The 25,428-nt window shown below is 47.7% G+C and overlaps 1 pseudogene; it reads left to right on the top strand.

Annotated features, from left to right (window-relative positions):
- Positions 1 to 58: 58 nt before the first annotated feature.
- On the top strand, positions 59 to 25,428 carry LOC129464659 (succinate dehydrogenase [ubiquinone] flavoprotein subunit, mitochondrial-like; annotated as a pseudogene).

Below are 25,428 nucleotides of genomic sequence, written 5' to 3'. Positions count from 1 at the left end.
TGCGCAGGCGCGATGTCCCCCACCACCGCCCCACCTTTGACCCGGGCGCGGTGCGCGGGCCGGGTTTCCCGCCGGCTCTACCCGGTGTGGTGCGCAGGCGCAGTCTGCGCGGGGTCTGGCGGGACTGCGCGGCGGCGACTACAGACGTGTCGGGGGTCCGGGGCCTGTGGCGGATGCTGAGCGCTCGGCGCCTGGTGCGGGTCAAGGCGGTGAGTCCCTGCCGCGGACCGGGGCGGGGCAGGCGGGGGGCGAGGCGGCGGTAGGAGCGGGACGGTCCCCAGTGGGTCCGAGCGGAGCGGGCGCCGGGTCCCCGCGCCCCCTGCCCGGCGATCGGGAAGGGGCTGGGAGAGCCCTGGGCCGGTGCGAGGGGGAGCCGCGGGGCGTACTCGGGGGCCTGGGGAGCTCGGTCCTTAGCAGGTAGTCCGCGTCCCGGTGAAGGTCACGACACCGTCCCCTCCGCCGCCCTGGTCCGGGCTTGGGGTCCGGCGACCTCGCGGGCTGAGGTAGCTCCTCGCCTCAGTGCCTGGCGGGTGGACTCAGGGAGGAGTCGTGTCTGCCCAAGGTCACCGGGGTGGAGCCCTGGCTGGGCTGGGCCTTTGCCGCCCTCTGTGCGGGTTGTCCTGAGGGGCCGCCCGCAGCCCGTGGGTGGGGCTGGCGGGGCGGGTGAAACCGCCCGGGTGGGTGCGAGGCGTGGCCGGGCTGGGCCGGGTGTGCGTCCGGTGGGAAGCGCGGCGCGCCCGAGCTTGGTCTTGCAGTTCCCCTTTCCAGAAAGCGCAAATCTGTGCATGTCCACTTGGAGACCTTGTAAGTTAAGGGCCTCTACTTTGGGTCCTGTTTGGTGGCCCTTGTGCCACCAAAAATGTGCCCGTGTTTAAAAGCAGCTGTGCCAGTGTTTAAAAATCAGACGGAGAGCTTAGGGCATTGACCGAGCGAGGACGCCGGGACCTGTGCTTGCCTGTGCGCCGAGTGCCTCGAGGGCCGGGCTCGGTTTAGTCCAGGATGATGGTCAGGGTTCCACTTCCTGAGGCCTTGCTCTCTGAGTTTGTCTGAATGTGCCCTCTACGATTGCATCATCAGAATCGGCCTTCTGGGGTTTTATTTAATCAAGCTAAATTGGATAGGTTTAGTTTTTCGGTTCTTTTAAATGGACTTACCCACCCACCTCCTTAATTACAAAGTAATTTTAAATTGCAGAGTAAAAATCTCAGTAGGAACCAAGGCATTCAGCAATATTGATTTGAACTGTGCCTTTAATTGTGCAGTTTTCTCCTTTTTGAAATAGCTATTAAAAATCTCTTTGAATTAAATGTGAGGATTAGTCATACAGCCATCCTGTCAACATCAGAAAGCATGTAAACCGTTCTAGTGTGTTGCTGTGGTTGGCGCTGACTGAGCAGAGACCCCCGCCGCATCTTGGGCTCTTAAGAGCTGCTAGGAGGGCGTCCACAAGCAGGAAGTAAAGCCCATGGTCAGTGGGGCTTTTTAGGGGAAGTGGTAGCTTGTGATTGGAGAAAAGCTAGAGCTAGTGCCTTTGTCCTCAACCCAGATGGTGCCCAGTGTTCCTTCTGCAGACTAAGACCCCAGGCACCTCAGACAAGATGGCAAGATAGCAAAATGGAACCAAAATTTAGTCTTGGGTTTTGTAAAAGTCGTTGTATCTTGATGAAGGTAGCTTTTCCTACAGAATGTCGGGCGTTTTTAGGTTCTTCGTTGGCTGCTTTTGTAATTGTGTAGGTTGTACATGCAGACTAGCTTCTTGCTCATGATTTATAGGTGCATTTTATTCGATGAGGACGCCTTACTTTGCTAGATTTCGGATATTAATGTCTCTGCACTTCTTACTTTCCCCCCTCCACCTCCTGATTCAGTCATCTGAAATTCTGTATTGTGAAGCAAGGCCTAAGTATTCCTTTTAGTTATATGTTCCCTGTTTTTTTTTGTTAGAGGAAATGTTTGATAATTTCTCCTAAAAAAATTAATAATTGGCACAAAAGACTAGTTTTGTGTCAAAACTAGTTTTGAGTTTTGTCTAAAGACTGACATTGGCTTGAAGCTGGGCTTTCCAGATTCAAAAATCTGCCCCTGATTAGATTTAGAAGCAGAGGGTTAGTGTCCTTTTCCCCAGGGGGATGGCATGATAATTTGTTCAAGATTGTGTTATAGTAGCTGCCCCTTTTAAGCCAGCTCTTGTGTGTGTGTGGTGGGGGGTGGGCAGTGGGTATTCCACCTCGACATCCTAGAAAGAACAAATAAACATTGAGTGATTTCCCTGTTTCTACTTATATTTGGTATAATGTACTGTTTTTATTGGTGCTATTACCTATGTTAATAGGGCACTTTACAAAATTTTCAAGAACGTTTGTATTAAAATTATTTCAAAGACTTCTTTCTTAAAATATGATTTTACCATGTAAAAAATTATATTAAGGTAGAAGAATATTCGTTCTTTCTCTTTTTTTTTTCTGAAAAAAGAAAAAAGGAAATTAGCTTATGTCAGTAAAAACAGAGACTAGAAATTGGAGAAATAAAGAATAATTTTTTATCCCACATAATAAGTAATTTCTGAATTGCAAGTATTTCTAAATACTTGAAGACATCCCTCACATCCCCTCTTCTGATTGCTGAGTGTATTATTTCCTAAAGCTTTTTTTTTCTTTTCTTTTGTTTTTTGGAGACATTGTCTCTCTCTGTCGCCCAGGCTGGAGTACAGTGGCACAGTGTAGGCTCACTGCAACCTCTGCCTCCTGGGTTCAAGCGATTCTCCTGCCTCAGCTTCCCAAGTAGCTGGGATTACAGGTGCCCGCCACCACGCCCAGCTAATTTTTAGTAGAGGGGGGGTTTCGTCATGTTGGCCAGACTGGACTCGAACTCCTGACTTCAGGTGATCCGCCCACCTTGGCCTCCCAAAATGCTGGGATTACAGGCGTGAGCCACCGCGCCCAGCCCCTAAAACTATTCTTTATGATATATTTCTTTTTTTTTTTTTTTTTTTGAGACGGAGTCTCGCTCTGTCACCCAGGCTGGAGTGCAGTGGCGCAATCTCCGCTCACTGCAAGCTCCGCCTCACGGGTTCACACCATTCTCCTGCCTCAGCCGCCTGAGTAGCTGGGACTACAGGCGCCCGCCACCACGCCCAGCTAATTTTTTGTTGTTGTATTTTTTAATAGAGATGGGGTTTCACCATGTTAGCTAGGATGGCCTCGATCTCCTGACCTCGTGATCCGCCCGCCTCGGCCTCCCAAAGTGCTGGGATTACAAGCGTGAGCCACCACGCCCGGCCTATGATATTTCTGAGACTATTCAGTGGTCTTCTAAAATGCCACTAGCAGAATGGAAAAGGTATCCCCCGAATGGCTGGCCAACCTTAGCATAGGGGACAGTGTCACCTCTCTTACATAGAGCCACTAAAAACTAAACACTAAAACGAGTTTTCTTGAGTAAAGATTTCTAAGATGGAAAATTTAAGCAGTGAGATATGTCAAGTTGTAGACGTTGGCCAGGAAAAAGCCGGGAGCAGCCAGGCAGGGGAGAGTGTGCATCCGACATCCTCCTGTGTCATGAAGGTATGACAGCTCTTCCCTCTGGGCTGTCAGCTTTTACTGTTCCAGGATACAGATCTCCTGATTCAGTGTCCAGTGCCTTTTGAACTGACCGCAAGCCCTCATGGACGATTGGAACTGTAGTGTGGAAAGGGCTCTGATGGAGACAGTTAAAATGCTTCATTATTTGCAAAATACCACATACAGTAATACGATATAGATGTCTTTCCCCTTCTCCACTAAGTAGCATAAATTAAGACTTTACAGAGGAAGTGTGCCTTTTTCATTTCGTATCTGAGTCAGTGAGTATCCTGTTTGGAAACAAGCTTCATCCTGGTTTTCTAGAGTGCCAAGTAAGGGTGGAAAGGAGGACCTGGGGGCTCAGTCCTTCGTTGCCCCTTGGGCTGCCCTTCAGGGTTAAGTAGAGGGTCCCAGCTGAGCTTTCTGGATGCACAGGGGCACCTGGATACATAAGAAGGTGAACAGTTTGCAGGGGGAAATCTGAATTCCTATCCCCCACAGCATTTGTTCCTTCAGGACACTAACCCTCTGGCTCTGTGTCTTCTGTGTCTCCAGTGGCCAACAGTGTTGCAAACAGGAACCCGAGGTTTTCACTTCACTGTTGAAGGAACAAGAGGGCATCTGCTAAAGTTTCAGATTCCGTAAGTTCATGCTTTCTGTTCCATTATAAATGATTTTTTTGGCTTAGGGGGTAAGGACCTATACCAGTTTGTTTTCATATGAGTCATAGACATAAGAGAAAAATTTCTCATAGGTATCCAGTGCATGCTGAAATTATTTTCAGTGTAATAATACTTAATTGTAAGTACAAACGTAAACATAGATGTTAACATTTTTACTTGTATCTCTTATGTATCCATAAACTAGATTTAAATTTAGGTCAAGTAAAGGAATAAAATGAACAGTATCTGCTGTGATAGATGATAAAATCCTACTGAAAATAGGACCGTGGGGCCCTTCTGGTGTGGGTTCCTTGGTGTTGAGTGTGCCTGTTCTCTCTCTGCTGGAAAACTGAAACTTGCTGAGAAGTTCTTTTCTCATAAGCTCATAATAGCGACTGAATACTCCTTGGCACCTTCTCAGGCATAAGCATAGGCACGGCCCTGAAGTAGAGTTGTGGTCCTCAGTCTGATCCCATGGGATAGACCCTCTACCATTCATAGAATCTGATTGTCAGTCCCTTCTCCAGGTGCGAATGTGCCCACCTCTCCCCGCACTGTTCAGGGCTCAGCCCCAGGACAGGATGGAGGCCCTGTGTGCCCAGCAGTTGCTCCTTTTATGTTTGTCAGGCTCTTTCACTGTCACAAGAGTCTTCATGTTTGGCATAGTGGAACATGTGATTGACAGGTGAATTTTTCTTTTCCAGATTTCTGCTCAGTATCCAGTAGTGGACCATGAATTCGACGCAGTGGTGGTAGGCGCTGGAGGGGCAGGCTCGGGAGCTGCATTTGGCCTTTCTGAGGCAGGGTTTAATACAGCGTGTGTTACAAAGCTGTTTCCTACCAGGTCACACACTGTTGTGGCTCAGGTGAGAGAAAGGTGCCCCCCCGTGCTCCCACTCCGTGCAGGTCCTGCACAGCTTTGCATTTTCTACCTGGGGAGGCTCCTGCCTCCTCCCCGTGCTCCAGCCACATGGCCTCTTGCTGTGCCTTACTCACTCAGCTCACCCTCTCAGCGGCCTCTCCCTGGAGCCTCTTCCCTGGGGACTTTGAAGGGCGGGAGCCTTGTTGTCACTCTTAATTGGGACTCCAGTCACACTTGGGTTTTCTGTGACCATCTCGCCTGCTACCCTCCCCACCCACCCCCGCCACCCCAACACCTTAAGAAAAGGAGATCATCTAAAGAGGAGGAATCAGAGTTTAGGCTGGGGAAGAAAAGGGCAAGCGTTTCATTTGTCCCTGTGCTGCTGTCTTCCGGGACTCTCTGAGGGGTAAGACGGTGGTGGGCACATATAGCCAAAGGAAGTAGGGGTACAGGGGAGTGTGACTCTGAGTGTGGAGTTTATTACTTGGCAGGAAGCACTTCTAATCTTTAACACATGCCCGTAAATGCCATTGGGAAGATTTGTTAATAAAACTATCTGGAAAGATTTGCTGAGTACCTTTTCTGTGCCAGATAATGTTAGGTAATAAGCATATTACAGGTAGCCTTTCACTCACTGCTGCAGTCAGCCCTTCCTGGAGTTCCCTGTGTCTCCACCACACAGATGAGGAGACTGAGGCTAAGGGATGGAACGACTGGGCGAGTCAGGGAGGGGTTGTGATCTGGAATCTGTCAGGCCTCGCTGCTCCTCTGCTGAGGTCAGCCCTCACTGGGAGTCACCGTGTGGGTAGTTGGCTTTCTCTGAATCCCCCAGTGGGTGGATTTGGGCCTGGAAGAGAAAGCTGGGGCTCCTGTTTGTGGCTCGTAAGGAGTGGTTGGTGTTTCCAGGGAGGAATCAATGCTGCTCTGGGGAACATGGAAGAGGACAACTGAAGGTGGCATTTCTACGACACCGTGAAGGGCTCCGACTGGCTGGGGGACCAGGATGCCATCCACTACATGGTGGAGCAGGCCCCCGCTGCCGTGGTCGAGGTGATGGGCGGGAGGCTCTGGGTGCTCTCGTGGTCTGTTTCTAGTACAAGAGTCTGGGAAAAAATGTAAGCAATTGAGGCAGATGTGGCAGCCGAAAGAATGGTGATTAGCAAAGCTCACAAGAGAAGTCTTTGTCCGTCATGAACTATGCATTACATGTAACGAGAAAAGCTTCTCTTTGATGAAGTGTTGACATGTTCATAAAATAGTTTACTTTGGGTTTGCAGATTTGTGTTAAAGTTGTTTAGTGTAGATTAGTTGTGAATATCTTGACTCGTTTAAGGTAATAAGGTTTTTGTTTATCTTCCACAGCTAGAAAATTATGGCTTGCCATTTAGCAGAACTGAAGATGGGAAGATTTATCAGCATGCATTTGGTGGACAGAGCCTCAAGTTTGGAAAGGGTGGGCAGGCTCGTCGGTGCTGCTTTGTGGCTGATCGGACCGGCCACTCAATATTGCACACCTTATACAGGAGGGTAAGGCTGCCCCCGGTCCACCTGAGACAGGACACGTAGTGCTGGGGCTTATGGTGACAGCGGGGAATGGGTTAGCGTGCCCAGTGAGTCAGCCAGAGATTACGTAAAAAGCAACAGAGAACAGCGGTGTGGGACACATGCAGCGACTGTTGATGTGACAGGATCAGACATGTGCCTTGAGGAGCTGCCCCTAAGGCAATGTGTGACTTCTTGCATCTGTTTTGGAAAGTTGAGTTGATAATCTTCTATACCAGGTTTTAACTTGGGATATGTGACACTCCTGGACTTTTCTGGGTAGCTTTTCTGACCTGTGGACGATGGAGACCCCTGAAGTGGTGCTGAAGGACCAGACCTGTGTCTTCTCTTTCTCTGTCAGTGTCAGCTTTCTGATCCCTGGAAGGGATGAAAATAAGAAATGAATTTGTTGTAGGTTTTTTTTTTAATTTGTTTAGAGATGGGGTCTTGCTCTGTTGCCCAGGCTGGAGTGCAGTGGAGCAATCTAGACTCACTGCAGCCTTTGTCTCCCAGGCTCAAACGATCCTTCCACCTCAGCCTCCGAAACAGCTGGGACTACAGGCATGTGTTACCGTGTCCAGCTAATTTTCGAGGGGTTTTTTGTTTTTGGTAGAGACGGGGTGTCACCATTTTAAGCCCAGGCTGGTCTCAAACTCCAGGGCTTAGGCGATCCTCCTGCCTCGGCCCCTCAGGGTGCTGGGATTATAGCCATGAGCCACTGCACCCGGCCTGTTGTATTTTTTATTACTGTTTTTAATCAGTAAGATGTCACTGAGCCCCTGAATTCCCTCTGTGATTTGCTTAGAGCTCCACTTCTCATGCTTTGTCTTCAATATGTGAGAAGTAACCACAGAAAAAAGAGCATTGAAACTTAGAAAATCAAAAGGCAGGTGAGATGCAAGAATCACATTCTTGTTTTGAAAGCAAGATTGCCCTTTTTGTATAGAAATAAAAATTGTAGCTTTTGAAATACATTTAGTTTAGGGTTTTTGATCTCCTTTGTTAAAATTCGAGAGCTTGGCACGCCCTGTTTCTCATCGCACCGAGGAGTCACAGAGCCGCTGTTTGGAGCACAGACCGCTGGACTGCCCAGGTTTGGGTTTGAGCTCTGTCCTCAGCTGCACGACTGGATGTTACCAAGCGTTAATTTGCTTGTCACTGAGGAAGGGGGTCGTACACCCAGAGTTGTTGTAAGACTTAAACGAGTTAATATGTGGAAAGCAGCTAGAACTGCCCATAGCAAGTGCAGTGTAAATGTTAACTAAAATAATCATTATTACTGTCCTTGCCACTGTTTGGGTAACTTAGATATGAATTCTCCAAGCTAGTATTCTTAACTAGTCACCACAGTATCATAGTGCAAAAGAATGTTCAAAAATTAAAACAAGATTTGAGACATCCAATGTACATGCGGCTGTAATCAGAGTGTTGGCCAGAGGTCTGTGGGCCGGCCTTTCTCCTCTCTGGGGACGCCGCTCTGCCCCAGCCTCTGCTGCAGCTGTCAGCCTTGTCAGTGCTTTTTGTTATCCAGACTTTCCACTGTATCTTAACTGTTCTTTCTATTCAGTTTTGCATATAATGCCTTCTGCGTATCTTTTTCATCTCTCCCCCAAAAAGTATCTTGAAAAAGAAATAATGCGTTTGAAATAGAGACCTAGCAATTGTTAGGTTATAAATGTGTGGTTTTTTGCAGGCACACATGGTGCTGGTTGTCTCATTACGGAAGGATGTCGTGGAGAGGGAGGCATTCTCATTAACAGTCAAGGCGAAAGGTTTATGGAGTGATACGCCCCTGTCGTGAAGGACCTGGCGTCTAGAGATGTGGTGTGTCGGTGGATGACTCTGGAGATCCGCGAAGGAAGGTACGTGTGATTTACCACCAGCATTGTCTGAGCGGGCACACGGGCCGGGGTTGCTTCTGTGAGTTTCAGCACCGCTCGCCCTCACCTTCGTGTGCAGGGACGTGTGCACAGCCACCTCTCTGAGCTGCCGGGAGGCGTCTGTTAGTCTGTGATATTTTCCTAAAGACCTACATTTTGAAAATTTTAGCTAGTTTCTCAAATCTGTGGAACAGAGTTCCTCTTAGTGTGTGTATGTGACGGAGTATGGGAGAGAGACACACCCAACCTGAAGTCAGTATGTGAGCCTTGGGTGTCGTGTCTGATACCCACAGATGTTTTTCGGCAGCTTTCAAAGTGTGGGGGTTATTTGGCTTTCAGTGAGACAATTTGCAGCTCTTTTTTTTTTTTTAATTTTATTTTATTATTATTGTACTTTAAGTTTTAGGGTACATGTGCACAATGTGCAGGTTTGTTACATATGTATACATGTGCCATGTTGGTGTGCTGCACCCATTAACTCATCATTTAATATTAGGTATATTTCGTAATGCTATCCCTCCCCCCTCCCCCCACCCCACAACAGTCCCTGGAGTGTGATGTTCCCCTTCCTCTGTCCATGTGTTCTCATCGTTCAATTCCCACCTATGAGTGAGAACATGCGGTGTTTGGTTTTTTGTCCTTGCGATAGTTTACTGAGAATGATGGCTTCCAGTTTCATCCATGTCCCTACAAAGGACATGAACTCATCATTTTTTATGGCTGCATAGTATTCCATGGTGTATATGTGCCACATTTTCTTAATCCAGTCTATCGTTGTTGGACATTTGGGTTGGTTCCAACTCTTTGCTATTGTGAATACTGCCGCAATAAACATACATGTGCATGTGTCTTTATAGCAGCATGATTTATAGTCCTTTGGGTATACACCCAGTAATGGGATGGCTGGGTCAAATGGTATTTCTAGTTCTAGATCCCTGAGGAATCGCCACACTGACTTCCACAATGGTTGAACTAGTTTACAGTCTCACCAACAGTGTAAAAGTGTTCCTATTTCTCCACATCCTCTCCAGCACCTGTTGTTTCCTGACTTTTTAATGATCGCCATTCTAACTGGTGTGAGATGGTATCTCATTGTGGTTTTGATTTGCATTTCTATGATGGCCAGTGATGATGAGCACTTTTTCATGTGTTTTTTGGCTGCATAAATGTCTTCTTTTGAGAAGTGTCTGTTCATGTCGTTCGCCCACTTTTTGATGGGGTTGTTTGTTTTTTTCTTGTAAATTTGTTTGAGTTCATTGTAGATTCTGGATATTAGCCCTTTGTCAGATGAGTATGTTGTGAAAATTTTCTCCCATTTTGTAGGTTACCTGTTCACTCTGATGGTAGTTTCTTTTGCTGTGCAGAAGCTCTTTAGTTTAATTAGATCCCATTTGTCAATTTTGGCTTTTGTTGCCATTGCTTTTGGTGTTGTAGACATGAAGTCCTTGTCCATGCCTGTGTCCTGAATGGTAATGCCTAGGTTGTCTTTTAGGGTTTTTATGGTTTTAGGTCTAACATAATAAGTCTTTAATCCATCTTGAATTAATTTTTATATAAGGTGTAAGGAAGGGATCCAGTTTCACCTTTCTACATATGGCTAGCCAGTTTTCCCAACAGCATTTATTAAATAGGGAATCCTTTCCCCATTGCTTCTTTTTGTCAGGTTTGTCAAAGATCAGATAGGGCCTGACCCTGTTCTTTAATGTAATGACGCTTGCAAAATATCTGCCGGTATGGCGTTTCGAGGTTTTACATTTTTATATTAAAAAAAGAGAAGTCAGATGGTTTTTTGGAATATGGTGGCCCTTTGTATCCATCGGTTCCACATGTGTGGTTTCAACCAACTATGTATTGAAAATAAAATTGCATCCTTACAAATATGCAGACTTTTTTTCCTTGTCATGGTTCCCTAAACAACACAGTGTAACAACTATTTACTAGCATTTACATTGTATTAGGTACTATGAGTAATCCTGGAGTTGCTGTAAAACTTAAATGTAAAACTTTAGATGAGGATGATTTAAAATATGGAGGAGGATGTGCATAGGTTATATGCAAATACTCTCCTATTTTATATTAGGGACTTGAGCATCCACGGATTTTGGTATCCGTGGGGGTCCTGGACCCAACCTGCCATGGATACACAGGGACGACTGTATTTGGCATAGAGGCCTTTCTAGTGCACTTACCAAGGACAGCCACAGCAGGCTGTGATGGCTGAGACGAGTGTGAGTTCAGTGAGGGCACAGTTTTGTTCTGGTTCTCAGCTGTGTCCCAGCACCTGGGATTGTCCCTGGCACATGGTAGATGCTTAGAAAAGATTTGATGAGAGGGTGACCATACATGAGGGGAAATTTTCCTCAGTATCAAAACATGTTGAAACTCACACGCTTCCAAGATGACATATTCTCAGGTCTTCTGCCGTTGCCGTTCTCTGCCTTATGTGATGGTGTTCTGTCTTACCAGGGGCTGTGGCCCTGAGGAAGATCACGTCTACCTGCAGCTGCACCATCTACCTCCAGAGCAGCTGGCCACGCGCCTGCCCGGCATTTCAGAGACAGCCGTGATCTTCGCTGGCGTGGACGTCACGAAGGAGCCAATCCCTGTCCTCCCCACCGTGCATTATAACATGGATGGCATTCCCACCAGCTACAAGGGGCAGGTGACGGTGCTGGCTCTTCTCCCACAGCTGGAAAAAAGGCTGGGACGACGGGGCCCACCTTGCAGTTGTCTCTTTAGATCTTAGAGGAAAAGACAGTTGTTTTCTTCAAGAAAGTACTGTATTGTTTTCTAGATCGCACTTTAAATTTCTATTACTGAAGGATGGAGGGGGGCTTAGTAATTTATTCCTCCTTAGTAAACTGTCATAGATACATCATTTGCAGCTTTTTCCATTTTATAATTACTTTCCTATATGATCTTGTGTTATTTCTAATGATCTTATACATCGAGGGATCTTTATAATTCCTATTTCTAATGATCTTGTACATTGAGGGATCTTTATAATTCATACCTTTGAGTGGTTTGCGGTTCACACAGAGCTTGTCAATCACTTAGCCTCCTTGTTGGGCAAGGTGAGTGGAAGCTGTTACTTTCCCTGCATAGATGAAGAGGTGAACGGGGTAGAAGAGTCTGGAACATCAGTCTCCCCTGCTGATGTTCCTCTACCTGCCATGCTCCTGGGTCCGAGCCAGAGCACAGGTGGTGAGGGCCTCGGGAACATGGGACACGAGGGACAGTCGCAGATGCTGACATTGGAGGTCCTCTGACCTGCTTGTAACAGCAGGTGCTCAGGGGCAGAGGGGAAACTGGGGGAGACATTCGGAAGTTTCCCTCTGAAGAAGAGTAGCTATGGTCCTTATTTCCTTCTCAGATACGGTCTTTACTTCCCTCTCTTTGTTTATTGGAGATGGAGACTCGCTCTGTCGCTTAGGCTGGAGTGCAATGGCGCAATCTCGGCTCACTGCAACCTCCGCCTCCCAGGTTCAAGCGATTCTTCTGCCTCAGCCTCCCAAGTAGCTGGGATTACAGGCACCCGCCATCATGCCTGGCTAATTTTTGTACTTTCAGTTGAAACGGGGTTTCACTTTGTTAGCCAGACAGGTCTTGAACCCTTGAACTCAGGTGATCCACCCGCCTCAGCCTCCCAAAGTGCTGGGATTACAGACGTGAGCCACCGTGCCTGGCCTACTTCCCTCTCTTTCTCTGACCCGTAGCACAGACACCCTGTTGAGGGAGGTGGGCTTGTGGAGGAATGGGCACCTTGACATTTCACCTGAAATCTTCCTTTCCACAGGTCCTGAGGCATGTGAATGGCCAGGATCAGATTGTACCCGGCCTGTACACCTGTGGGGAGGCCGCCTGTGCCTCTGTACGTGGTGCCAACTGCCTCGGGGCAAACTCGCTGTTGGACCTGGTTGTCTGGTCAGGCATGTGCCCTGAGCATTGAAGAGTCATGCAGGCCTGGTAAGTGTTTTCTTCAGGAGCCAGACTATTTGAGAAGGGCAGGAGGTTAGTCTTCTTTCTTTTTTTTGAGACAGGGTCAGCCCAGGCTGGAGTGCAGTGGCACAGTCATAGCAGCCTCAACCTCCCGAGCTCAAGCAGTCCTCAGCACCTCAACCTTCAGAGCCCCAAGTAGCTGGGACTGCAGATATGCACCACCACACCTGGCTAATTTAAAAAAAATTTTTTTGTAGAGACAGGGTCTCACAATATTGCCCAGGCTGGTCTTGAACTCCTAGACTCAAACAGTCCTTCTGCCTCAATTTCCCAAACTATTGGGATTAAAGGCATGACCCACTGCACCCAGCCAGGTTGCAAAGCCTTGATTTGTTACTGGAAATTTGCTTAGTGATCATATAGAGGTAGTCTGGGTTTTTTCCCCAGAAGTGATTAAACTGAGAAATCCGGAGATTATATGGTGGTAATGTTGAGACTAGATAGAGGCTGGTTGGGGATCTTAACAGTTAAGGTGACATTTTTGGGGTTACATTTTTTTTTTTTTAATTATTTTGCAGTCATTATTTTCTGCTTAGAAAAAGCACTATTAGGAAGTTGTTATTTGTAGGGGAATTTCATTACATATTACTTGCCTGATAAAAATCACTTATTTGCAATGAAATATTTAAAATAGTTGGCATGAATGAATATGTAACTTCTTGTTACTTAGAAAAATAATTTAGGCCATTCTAAAAACAAAGTACAACTAATCTCTATTAGAGGAGAAGGGCTGACTTAGAGTGAACAGGATTCCCACCCTCTACAGACAGATTGGATTTCACTTGCTGGTTTTCTTTTCATGATAGTGTCAAATAACGTGCAGGAAAAGAAATACCATGTGTGGGAGTGTGAGTCTTACGTGCACTAAGAACAGGACAGTTAGCATCACTCCCACCTCCAGAGATGTTCACGGTGGTTATCCAGCCTCGTGTGCTCAGAACAGTGTGAGGTGGATGAGGCACTGGTGGATGTTTGTGTGGCAAGGATGGTGGGACCCCCAGGCCCACGTTCTTCCCGTTACGTTTCTCTGGTGTTAACTGTTTAGCATGATTTCTGCTGTTTTTATAGAACAGGTGCTTTTTGCTCTGTTGAAAAGAGCAAATAAAAGTGGAATAAAAACTAGCACTGCCATAACTTATAAACATGCGCCCTTTTATATCTGTAGTTAGAAAGGTACAGATAGTATTAAAAGGGTAGCTTACTTCAGACACTCTGTGTCTGTGGATCTGACCACAGTCCAGGAGGCCAGCACAGGCAGAGCTGGCGTCTTATCCCAAGCCATTGCTGATCATCGGTGAAGGCGGAGTTCAGGTCCGTCGTTCTTGACGCCACAGGTTGTGCTTGTCTCATTCCATAGCCCTGCACTTTGTAGCAGTGAGGACTGATACCACTTCTCTCAGAGCAATGTAGAAATTTTGAGCTTCTCTTTCTTTGAAAATGCAGAAAAGAACATTTTGTAAGAATACCCTATACTTTACTTCTGAGAAACCGCTCACACATGCAGCATCTCACGCAGGATGCTGTGGAGTCATTTTGTAAGAATACCCTATACTTTACATCTGAGAAACCGCTCACACATGCAGCATCTCACGCAGGATGCTGTGGAGTCAGACTCAAAAGGCTGCACACCTGTGGTTCTGTTGATACGACATTCTGGAAAAGGCACATCTAGGGAAGAAAAGGGATTGGTGGTTGCCAGAAGCTGTTTCCTGATTGTGCTGAGACTTACAGACACAGCTCTGTGTGTGTCAAAATTTGAAAAACCCTACATTAAAAATGATGAGTTTATTTTACTGTATCTTTAAGCTTTAATTTTTAAAAATGAAAAGGAAAGAAAAAATGCTTGTAGCATCCCTACTTCTCCCCCACGCCCCCCCAAAAAAAAATACATATATATATATATATATATATATATATATATATATATATATATATCTATATCTATCTTTAGACATAGTCTCCCTCTGTCGCCCAGGCTGGAGCGCAGTGGTACGATCAGGTGCATGCCACCACATCTGGCTAATTTTTAAAAATGTTTTCTAGGGACAGGGTCTCCCTGTGTTGCCCAGGATGGTCTTGAACTCCTGACCTCAAGTGATCCTCCTGTCTCAGCCTCCCAAAGTGGTTACGTGCATCTATACATGCGTTGAAATTGGTAGAACTGAGGCTGGGTGCAGTGGCTTGCGCCTATAATCCCACCAGTTTGGGAGGCCGAGGCAGGCAGATTGCTTGAGCTTAGGAGTTCAAGACCAGCTTGGGCAAGGTGGTGAAACCCCGTCTCTACCAAAAATACAAAAATTAGCTGGGTATGGTGGCTCACACTTGGGTAGTCCCAGGTACTTGGGAGGCTGAGGTGGAAGGATTGCTGGAGCCTGGAAGGCGGAGGTTGCAGTGAGCCGAGATCACACCACTGCACTCCAGCCTGGGCAACAGAGGGAAGAGACATTGTCTCAAAAAAAAAGAAAAGAAAAAATAAATTGTAGAACTGTCCACCGAAAGAAAAAAGTCAATTTTAATGAATGATCAATTTTTAAAGCATTATAAACAAAAGGAAAAGAAACACCAGCGAGCCTAGAAACATTTGAGCAGACCCTCAAGAGACCCACAGCCTGGGCCCAGGGAGAGGCGGTGCAGACCCTCGAGACTCACGGCCTGGGCCCGGGGAGAGGCGGTGCAGACCCTCAGGAGACCCACGGCCTGGGCCTGGGGAGAGGCGGTGCAGACCCTCAGGAGTCCCACGGCCTGGGCCCGGGGAGAGGCGGTGCAGACCCTCGAGACTCACGGCCTGGGCCCGGGGACAGGTGGTGCAGACCCTCAAGAGACCCACGGCCTGGGCCCGGGGACAGGCGGTGCAGACCCTCAAGACACCCACGGCCTAGGCCCGGGGAGAGGCGATGCAGACCCTCAGGAGACCCACGGCCTGGGCCCGGGGAGACACGATGCAGACCCTCAGGAGACCCACGGCCTGGGCCCGGGGAGAGGCGGTGCAGACCCTCAGGAGACCCACGGCCTGGGCCCGGGGAGAGGCGGTGCAGACCCTCAAGAGACCCACGGCCTGGGCCCGGGGAGAGGCGGTGCAGACCCTCAAGAGACCCACGGCCTGGGCCTGGGGAGAGGCAGTGGGCGGGGCAGGGCCTGTTTGATTCCTGCATTTCATACCTCCTACCTCCTGCATGTGTTACCTATTGAAGAAGATATATATATAATGTTATAAAAAAAAAACTTTACAACTTTTTTCAAGACATCTTGGAAACACAAGAGTTGCAAACCTTGGCCGTGCGCGGTGGCTCACACATGTGATCCCAGCACTTTGGGAGGCCGAGGCAGGTGGCTCACCAGAGGTCAGGAGTTCGAGACCAGCCTGGCCAACATGGTGAAACCCCATCTCTACTGAAAATACAAAAATTAGCCAGGTATGGTGGCGTACTCCTGTAGTCCCAGCTACTCCGGAGTCTGAGGCAGGAGGATTGCTTGAACCAGGTGGTGGAGGTTGCAGTGAGCCAAGATGGTGCCACTGCACTCCAGCCTGGGCTACAGCGCAAAATTCCATCTCAAAAAAAAAAAAAAGAATTGCAAATCTTGAAGTATAGGTGAGAGCACACAACAGTCCAAGTCAGCAGGTGACTTTCAGGCACACAGCAGCCACCTTCCTCCCCCAGTGTGAAGGACAGTGGGGTGGCCGGCCCCTTGGGACCACCATCTGGAAGGTGTCTTTTCTTCCCCTTAGTGGAGTGACATTTATATACACTTAATATATATAAATTTGTATACATTTTTTTTTTTTTTTTGTAAGACAGGGTCTCGCTCTGTTGCCCAGGCAGGAGTGCAGTGGCGCAATCTCGGCTCACTGTAACCTCCACCTTTCGGGTTCAAGCAGTTCTCATGCCAGATAATTTTTGTGTGTTTAGTAGAAATGCGGTTTTGCCACGTTGGCCAGGCTGCTCTTGAACTCCTGACCTCAAGTGATCCACCTACCTCGGCCTCCTACGGTGCTGGGATCACAGGCGTGAGCCACCGCCCCCGGCCTACATTTAATTTTTTAATTTTAATGATGATTTCTAGTTTATTCACTCTAAGATTACTTAATGGATATCTACTGTGTGCCAACAGTTTTGCGTTTCATGTCTGTTCTTTAAAATTGGCCCAACTCAACAGATGGCCTCAGATGTAGGGTGGGCTGGCAGTGTGTTAGCTCAGGAGACTTACACAGTTTCCAGGCTCCTTGAGCGGCTGTGCTACATATTTGTGTGTCATTCTAAATCCACTTGGTTTTTTGAAATGGTTTTCAAAAGTTAAATTCCAGCTTTTTTGTTGATGTTTTAGGAGATAAAGTCCCTCCAATTAAACCAAATGCTGGGGAAGACTCTGTCATGAATCTTGACAAATTGAGATTTGCTGATGGAAGCATAAGAACATCGGAACTGCGACTCAGTATGCAGAAGGTAAGAGCCTGGACTCGCTCTGGGGTGAGCAGGCAGGCTGCATACCTGGCCCTGCACTGGTTTTGTTTTTTAAAAATAGATTTAGGGGGATGCAGGTGCAGTTTTGTGTGGATGTTTTTACTGTGATGTGGTGGAGTCTGGGCTTTTCATGTACCCATCACCCAAGTCGCGTGTGTTGTACCCAGCAGGTAATTGCTCATCCCCACCCCTCCCGCTTTTTGGAGCCCACAGTCTGTTAGTCCACTCCGTGTGTCCAGGTGTACTCACCGTTCAGCGCCCACTTCAAGTGAGAATGTGTGACACTTGACCTTCTGAGTCACTTCACTTAGGATAGTGACCTCCCGTTCCATCCGTGTGGCTGCAGAAGACATGATTGCGTTCTTTTTTCGTGGCTGAGTAGTATTTCATGGTATATATGTACCACATTTTCTTCATCCGGTCATCCATTGTTGGACAATTAGGTTGATTCCATGACTTTGCTATTATGACTAGTGCTGCGATAAACATAGGAGGCTGCACCAGTATGTGGAGGAAACAGCAGCAGGATGTGCTCCTCACTGTACCAAGAATATGGAAGAGACCAGAAGTGCACTTCTTTTCCACATAGAAGGTCAGCAGGCTAGGGCAGAATTAGTGACTGCTTAGCATCCAGGACAGCCTTCTGTGGTTCACTCGTGTGTGCTTGGGCGTGACCTCCGTGCCCTGACCGTCGCTGGCTGTCATGGATGAGTCACAGCGTGGAGGAGAGGGAGCCACAGGACCGCCGTAGAAGCTCAGTCCCCAGCAGGGCAGCTTTTTCTTAGAGGTTTCCTGGAGTTCAACACAACACTGGTGCTTACATCTCAGGCCCAGCTATTGATCATGTCATCACGCCTGGCTTCCAGCAGCTCGGAAATGTCTTTAAGCTGGACCTGTTGCTGCCCCTAAATATACTCAGAAGAGAGGGAGAGTGGGCGGCGGGTGGAAAGTGATCTGTGCGGCCTGTGCTGCTGGGAGTCGGTCCAGTAGGACCGTCTGTGATGATGGAAATGTTGAGTGTCTGCCGTCCAGTATGGCAGCCATTAGCCACAGGGGGCTGTGGAGAACCTGATATATAGTCAGTCTAAGAAACTGAATTCCTCTAATGACAAGGATTCTTGTCCAAGAATGAGATCTCTTGTCTACTATTTGCAAGAATTTCTGCGTATTTTCTGAAAAGAAGTCCATTGCTTTAGTCGTATTCTGAAAGGCATTTGGTGTTAGACACAAGAGAACAGGTTCGCTGCTGACATTTTCAGAGGCCTGTGCCCTTCAGTCTTCAAGTGAGGCTGGGCTTGAGGGAGGCTTTGTGGAAAGGTGAGAAGAACAGCGTGACTAAGGCACAGAAGGCTGAGTGATGCCCTGCAGTGCTTTTGTAGGGTTGGAGGCCAGCTGGGAAAGAAGGAACCATTGCATTGGAGAATGGGAACACGCCTTAGGATATAGAAATGGCAAATCTGAGATAGTTTGAAGTGAGAATACTAGAAGTGTTCCCACCAAACAAGGTGTGTCTTGGTGCCTGCTATATCCCAGGCTCCGTGAGGTGCTGGAGTCGGCACTGAACAAACAGAGCTTCCTATGCTTGTGGAAATGCGTTTCGTTGGGGAAGGGATTTTTCTGCTGACTCTGGCTATTAATAGTAACAATCAAAAAAAGAAATGAGGTACATTTTTGGAAACAGGCCCCCAAATGTGGCCATAAACTGGCCCCCAAACTGGCCATAAACAAAATCTCTGCAGCATGTGACATGCTCATGATGGCCATGACGCCCACGCCAGAAGGTTGTGGGTTTACCGTAATGAGGGCAAGGAACACCTGGCCCACCCAGAGCGGAAAACCTCTTAAGGCAATCTTAAACCACAAACAATAGCATGAGCGATCTGTGCCTTAAGGACATGCTCCTGCTTCCCTTTATTTCCCATAAGGAATACTTTTAGTAAGTCTTATCACTGTCTTGCTGTCAATAAATACGTGGGTAAATCTCTGTTCAAGGCTCTCAGCTCTGAAGGCTGTGAGACCCCGATTTCCCACTCCACACTCTATATTTCTGTGTGTGTGTCTTTAATTCCTCTACTGCTGCTGGGTTAGGGTTTCCACGACCCAGCTGGTTTCGGCAGTAAATATTGAAAAGGAATAGATACAGTTGCCATTATTTACAGATATAATTTCCAAAAAGTTTCCAGAGAATAAACTGAAAAACTAACAGAAACAAAAAAAGAATGTAGTAAGGTGTCTGGATAAGAGATTTGTATCTAAAAATCAGTAGCTTTGCAATGTGCCAGCAGTAATCTGCTCAGACATCAGTAAATATCTCATTCACATTTCAAACAAAAAATTTAAAATGCCTTGAAATACTGTAACCAGAAATATGAAAAAAGGATATGAAAACGTGGCTGCTAAAGGACATGAAAGAATGTAACACTAGATTCTGAGATGCAGTTTTTTTCATTTGTTCTTCCTGAAAAACCATTAGGTTGATGTGCATTACAGTGTCACAATTATGTATGAGTCTCAGGAAAATCAGATGAAATGTCCAAATTAAACCATGAAGGTGCATTGGTAGAGGAAGAGACAGGGTCAGTGGAGCAAAGCACAGTGAGAGGGAGAAGCAAGGAGGAGGAGGGATCACGGAGGTGGTACCTGTCTGTCCCACAGGAAGCAAAAGCTGACGCCCAGTTCCCAGCATACCTACAGTAAACTTCACGTCCACTGCATAGCACGTTTCTCACCACAGTAAAACTATGAAGGAACTCAGTGTACAAGGAGCTTCTACAAAATAGGCAAAAGACAGTAGCCAGATGGGCCAAGGGCCCCAGCCACCCACGCCCCTCCCTCTCCTTGAAGACCTTCCGCTCCAACCCCGCCATCAGCAGGGCTCTGCTCAGCTCCTCCTAGTGTGTATCACCACAGGGCTGCTGGCTCGTGTCACGTTGACCACCAGACCCCACGTCAGGAGTCCCACCAGGGGTGTGGGGAGGCAGCCCTGCCTGGTTGGCCGCGGAGCCGTATGGAACATGGTGCCTCACAGGCAGTCTGCTTGGAGTCCTGGACCCCGGCTGTATCCCGCTGGAAAGGATGTGTGTGGGTCTAAGATATGTATGTAATAGAAACATTTATTTATTCAGAAGCTTTAGTCAAAACTTCATTTTTAAGTTCGGAGTAATAAACTCAAAGTCTAAATTTCCTAATTTTTCTGTTTAATTTACATAAATAAAATGAAATGCAAAACAACAGGTCTACAAGTTAAGCAGTTCTTGGTATGGCTGCTTCTATGGATTAAAAGTTTATGAATAATATTTTGTACCACAGTCAGTGCAAAATCATGCTGCCGTGTTCCGTGTGGGAAGCGTGTTGCAAGAAGGTTGTGGGAAAATCAGCAAGCTCCACAGAGACCTGAAGCACCTGAAGACGTTCGACCGGGGTGAGCAGACAGCGGGCTCCGTGCACACTGTTGGGCCCTGCCTTCTGCAGGGTGGGCTGGTGTCTGTCCCGTCAGTGCTGACTTAGTTCCATGCTTGCTGTCTGGATGGGTCCTGGCCCTCAGCTATAAAGCCACTACCAGTGACTCCACAGACTAGCAGGCCCAGGCTGACAGCTCGGAGGGCCCATGTGACTGGGTCCTGCCTGCCCCTGATGGAACTTTTTGTGTCCCTAGGAATGGTCTGGAACACGGACCTGGTGGAGACCCTGGAGTTGCAGAACCTGATGCTGTGTGCGCCGCAGACCATCAGTGGAGCAGAGGCGTGGAAGGAGTCATGGGGCGGGCACGCCAGGGAAGACTACAAGGTGCGCCTTCTCACCACACCCACCTGCACCTGCCTTTTCCTCCCACCTGGTGGGACTCAGCCCCACCCCTGCATTTTCTCTGCATTTTATTTCGTTTCCCCAAAAGTAAATCCAAAAAATGCTTTTTTCCCCCTGGTAACTTTGATCCCTGGGTTCTCGCCATCTTCTGGATCACTGCAACCTTTCCTTGCTTTGGGTCAGCGTCCACTGATGCCAGCAGTGGCATCTCCAAGCCAATGTGATTTGCTGTTAGAAGGCCAAGGTTAGAAGTGCAGCCAGGGGCCCGGCGCAGTGGCTCACGCTTGTAATCCCACCACTTTGGGAGGCCGAGGCGGGCGGATCATGAGGTCAGGAGATCAAGACCACAGTGAAACCCCGTCTCTACTAAAAACGCAAAAAAATTAGCCGGGCGTGGTGGTGGGCGCCTGTAGTCCCAGCTACTCGGAGAGGCTGAGGCAGGAGAATGGCGTGAACCCGGGAGGCGGAGCTTGCAGTGAGCCGAGATCGCGCCACTGCACTCCAGCCCGGGCTGGAGTGCGAGTGAGACTCCGTCTCAAAAAAAAAAAAAAAAAAAGTGCAGCCAGAGTGTCATGACCAGGAAATAAATCCCAGTTTATTAAATAATAAGTCACCATTTCAAACCTGCCCTGTGGAGGAAATGCCAGTTTATTAAATAACGAGTAAGCCACCGTTTCAGACCTGCCCTGTGGTTTGGAAAAGGTATTATAGAGCCTGCCCTGTGGTCACTTGTTCTTCAGATGAACTGATTTTTGTGCAGAGCACACATGTTGGATTCTGCCTGCTAAGAGTTTTTCACATATGATAGCAAAAAACCACAGAAAGGGAAGCTTGGGGTGCAAATGCAAGTTCCGGATAAACCACATCAGCAAAAGGACAAAGGCTCCACAAGGCAGGCACACAGGCTGGTTCAGGACTGTGTGTGGGCAGCTGGTGGCAGCCTTTCCAGTCAGCTGAACACGGTGAATGGGAAAATCATTTTTATTCACCATGAAATTTTACTGATTTACCCTCCACTAGAATATGCTGATGGCTGTGATCACTGCTCAGAACTTGCTCATCTCCTCATACATATTAAGAGTCTTTCCTGCAAAGTATATGAATCGTCTTTGCCAGAATACAGAATAATAATAAATTTATTGTTTTTATTTTTATTTTTTTGAGATGGAGTCTCACTGTCCCCCAGGCTGGAGTGCAGCGGCGCGATCTCAGCTCACTGCAACCTCTGCCTCCCGGGTTCAAGTGATTCTCCTGCCTCAGCCTCCCAAGTAGCTGGGATTACAGACGCATGCCACCATGCCTGGCTAATTTTGTATTTTCAGTAGAGACGGGGTTTCACCATGTTGGCCAGGCTGGTCTCGAACTCCTGACCTCAAGTGAACCACCCACCTTGGCCTCCCAAAGTGCTAGGATTACAGGCATGAGCCACTGTGCCTGACCAGGAGCATAAATTTAGTTGGTGACAATGAGTTTTAATTAGAATAGAAGCCAGGTGCAGTGGCTTCCACCTGTAATCCCAGCATTTGGGAGGCTGAGGCAGGCAGATCACTTGAGCCCCAGAGTTCTAGACCAGCCTGGGCAACATGGCGAAACCTGTCTCTACAAAAATTAAAAAATTAGCCAGGTGTGGTGGTACGTGCCTGAAGTACCAGCTGCTCACGAGGCTGAGGCAAGATGATTGAGCCTGGGAAGTCAAGGCTCTGGCGAGCTGTACTCACACCACTTCACTCCAGCCCAGGTGACATAGCAAGACCCTGTCTCAAAAGAAAAAATGTCTTTAATAAAAACAGGCTGAAAGAAAGGATTGAGGTAGTTTCCTAGTGCATGGAGCAAAAAGACAAAGTATTTGATAAACTCTTAGGTACATAAAGGATGTCTAAGGGAACATGCGGACATGGATTACTCTGGACTCGCTGCTGGCTGCACACCCCTGGCTACACACCCCTGGCTACCCATGTGTCCTCTGTGGGTTCTGAACCTGTTGATGGTGCCAACCTCCTGGGCTGAAGTGGAAATGGAATGAGTTCTAGGACATCTGTCTCTTAGATCATTTTAATGTTTGCTGTGTTTTTTCTGTGTTGCTCTGTTAGAGTAATGAGAAATGTGATGGTGTTTCTGGCGTCAGGTGTGGATTAATGAGTGCGATCACTCCAAGCCCATCCAGGGGAAACAGAAGAAGCCCTTTGAGAAGCACTGGAGGAAGCACATCCTGTCCTATGTGGACGTCAGCACTGGGAAGGTCAGTGTGGAGCTTGTTCTCACCACAGCCCAGCACCCACACGGCCCCACCCAGGTCTGCAGGCTGGCCTTGCTGATGGTGAACGAGGAGGAGCAGGCCAGATTTAAATCAACTCCTGACAGATTTAAGGCACCACTGAAAAAGGCACTCTGACGCAGTCAGGCTTCGGGCTGGAGACAAAATCCAGTGCCTGCAGGTGGTTCAGAGGAGCCTTAAGGAGGGGTTGCTCCGTGGTGTGGGCCAGATGGAAGTCCCTGGGCAGGAGCAAGTGTCCAAGGCCTGGTGGCAGGGGAGGAGATGATTGTGGACCTAGCAAGAAAGTCAGCATCTGTAGGGTGGGGACACAGCCACTACCAGAAACCAGTCCCATGCCAAGAGAGCCCAGAAGAGACCCCTCCCCTCTCCTCCCATGGGCTGGGCCAACTGGAAGCGCCTGCAGGGGAGCTGAGGGGATGTGGTGCAGCCCTTAGCATCCCCTGGGCACTGAGCAAGCAGAGAAGGGCCGAAATTGAGGAGGGGAACCCCGTCTCTACTAAAAATACAAAAAAAATAGCCGGGCATAGTGGTGGGCGCCTGTAGTCCCAGCTACTCAGGAGGCTGAGGCAGGAGAATGGCATGAACCCGGGAGGCAGAGCTTGCAGTGAGCCGAGATGGCGCCACTGCACTCCAGCCTGGGCGATTGAGCGAGACTCTGTCTCTTAAAAAAAAAAAAAAAAAGGAATTGAGGAGGGGTTGGCGTAAGCAGCATCCTGGGAACAGCCAGCCGAGGGTGTGGTAGGGGGGTTGCAGCCTTGTTCCACACAAGCGCAGTTCACCCGTGTGGCATTTCCGCTGGGCATTGAGATTCAGAAATAATGAAGACAGAAAGCTTTTACCCTTAAGCTTTTCATAGCTTGTAAGAGATAGTCGTATAATCATTTAGCCATGTCTGTGGAGGTTACCTTTGGACTCTCACTATCATCTAGTGTGTCTGTGATTCAGGCAGTAGGTCATTTTCAGGATTTATCATGAAGGCCATTTCTTGATACTGATAGAAATCACACTTCACTCGCTTAGCACAAGTCTATTTTTAATGTTTCCAGGTTTGGGTTTTTTGTTTTGTTTTTGTTTGTCTGAGATAGGGTCTCATCTCTGTTGCCCAGGCTGAAATGTGGTGGCTCGATCTCGTCTCACTGCAGCCTCAACCTCCCGCCGGCTCAGGTGATCCTCCCACCTCAGCCTCCCAGGCACATGCCACCATGCCTGGCTAATTTTTGTATGTTTTGTAGAGACGGGGTTTTGCCACGTTGCCCAGGCTAGTCTTGAGCTCCTGAGCTCAGGTGATCTACCTGTCTTGGCCTCCCCAACAGGCATGAACAAACACGCCCAGCCAGTTTCAGTGATTTTTCAAGAAATACATACTCATTTTAGAAAGTACAAAGAGCTCACTAACTTGAGATGACCCATTATGGTTTAAATTTCTTTGTATCTGTGCCTACCTTTTCCTGTGTGTGCATATTTAATACATGGCTTGAGTATTCCTTCTCTGAAATCCTTGGGACCGGAAGTGTTCTGGATTTCGGGCTTGTTCAGACTTTGGAATATTTGCATTATACTTACTGTCTGAGCATCCCTAATGGGAAGATCTGACTCCATAGCACATTTCTGTTGAATGTGATGTTGGTGCTCAGAAAGTTTCAGATTTGGGAGAATTTCAGATGTTTGGATTAGGGATGTTCAACCTATATAAATATTTACTTTGAAGTGGAAGAACTGGAAGTAGATAGTTTAAACATCAAGTGTCTTGGTATAGACGAGGGTTCTCCCACTCTACATGATGGGAGCATTTTTGTAAAGCCCTGAGAATCTGGTACAGTGTCATTTTCGTTGCTCTGTTCCATCTGTGGATCTGCCGTCATTGACACTCCCCTGTTGCACATGTAGGTCATTTTTGAATTTGTTACTGGAAAATACTGCAGCAAATACCTTAAAGTTCACATGCCATAAATCTACTTTTATAGTTAAAATTTTTCAAAAGGAACACAAGAGATGGCTTTTTGTACATTTTTGTGCTTACCACTGACTCTTCAAGGTCACTCTGGAATATAGACCCGTAATTGACAAAACTTTGAACGAGGCTGACTGTGCCACCGTCCCCCCAGCCATTCGCTCCTACTGATGAGACAAGATGCGGTGTTGACAGAATCAGCTTTTGTAATTATGTATAATAGTTCATGCATGTGTCCATGTCATAACTGTCTTTATACGCTTCTGCACTCCGGGGAAGAAGGAGTACACTGAAGGGAGATTGGCACCCAGTGGCCGGGAGCTTGCCAGGAACCCAGTGGCTAGGGAGCATGGCACTTACCTTTGTCCCTTGCTTCATTCTTGTGACACGATAAAACTGGGCACAGCTCTTAAATAAAATATAAATGAACAAA

The sequence above is a fragment of the Symphalangus syndactylus genome, chromosome 17 (assembly GCF_028878055.3).
Source record: "Symphalangus syndactylus isolate Jambi chromosome 17, NHGRI_mSymSyn1-v2.1_pri, whole genome shotgun sequence".
NCBI lineage: Eukaryota > Metazoa > Chordata > Mammalia > Primates > Hylobatidae > Symphalangus > Symphalangus syndactylus.
This window is presented reverse-complemented; position numbering and strand designations above follow the sequence as displayed.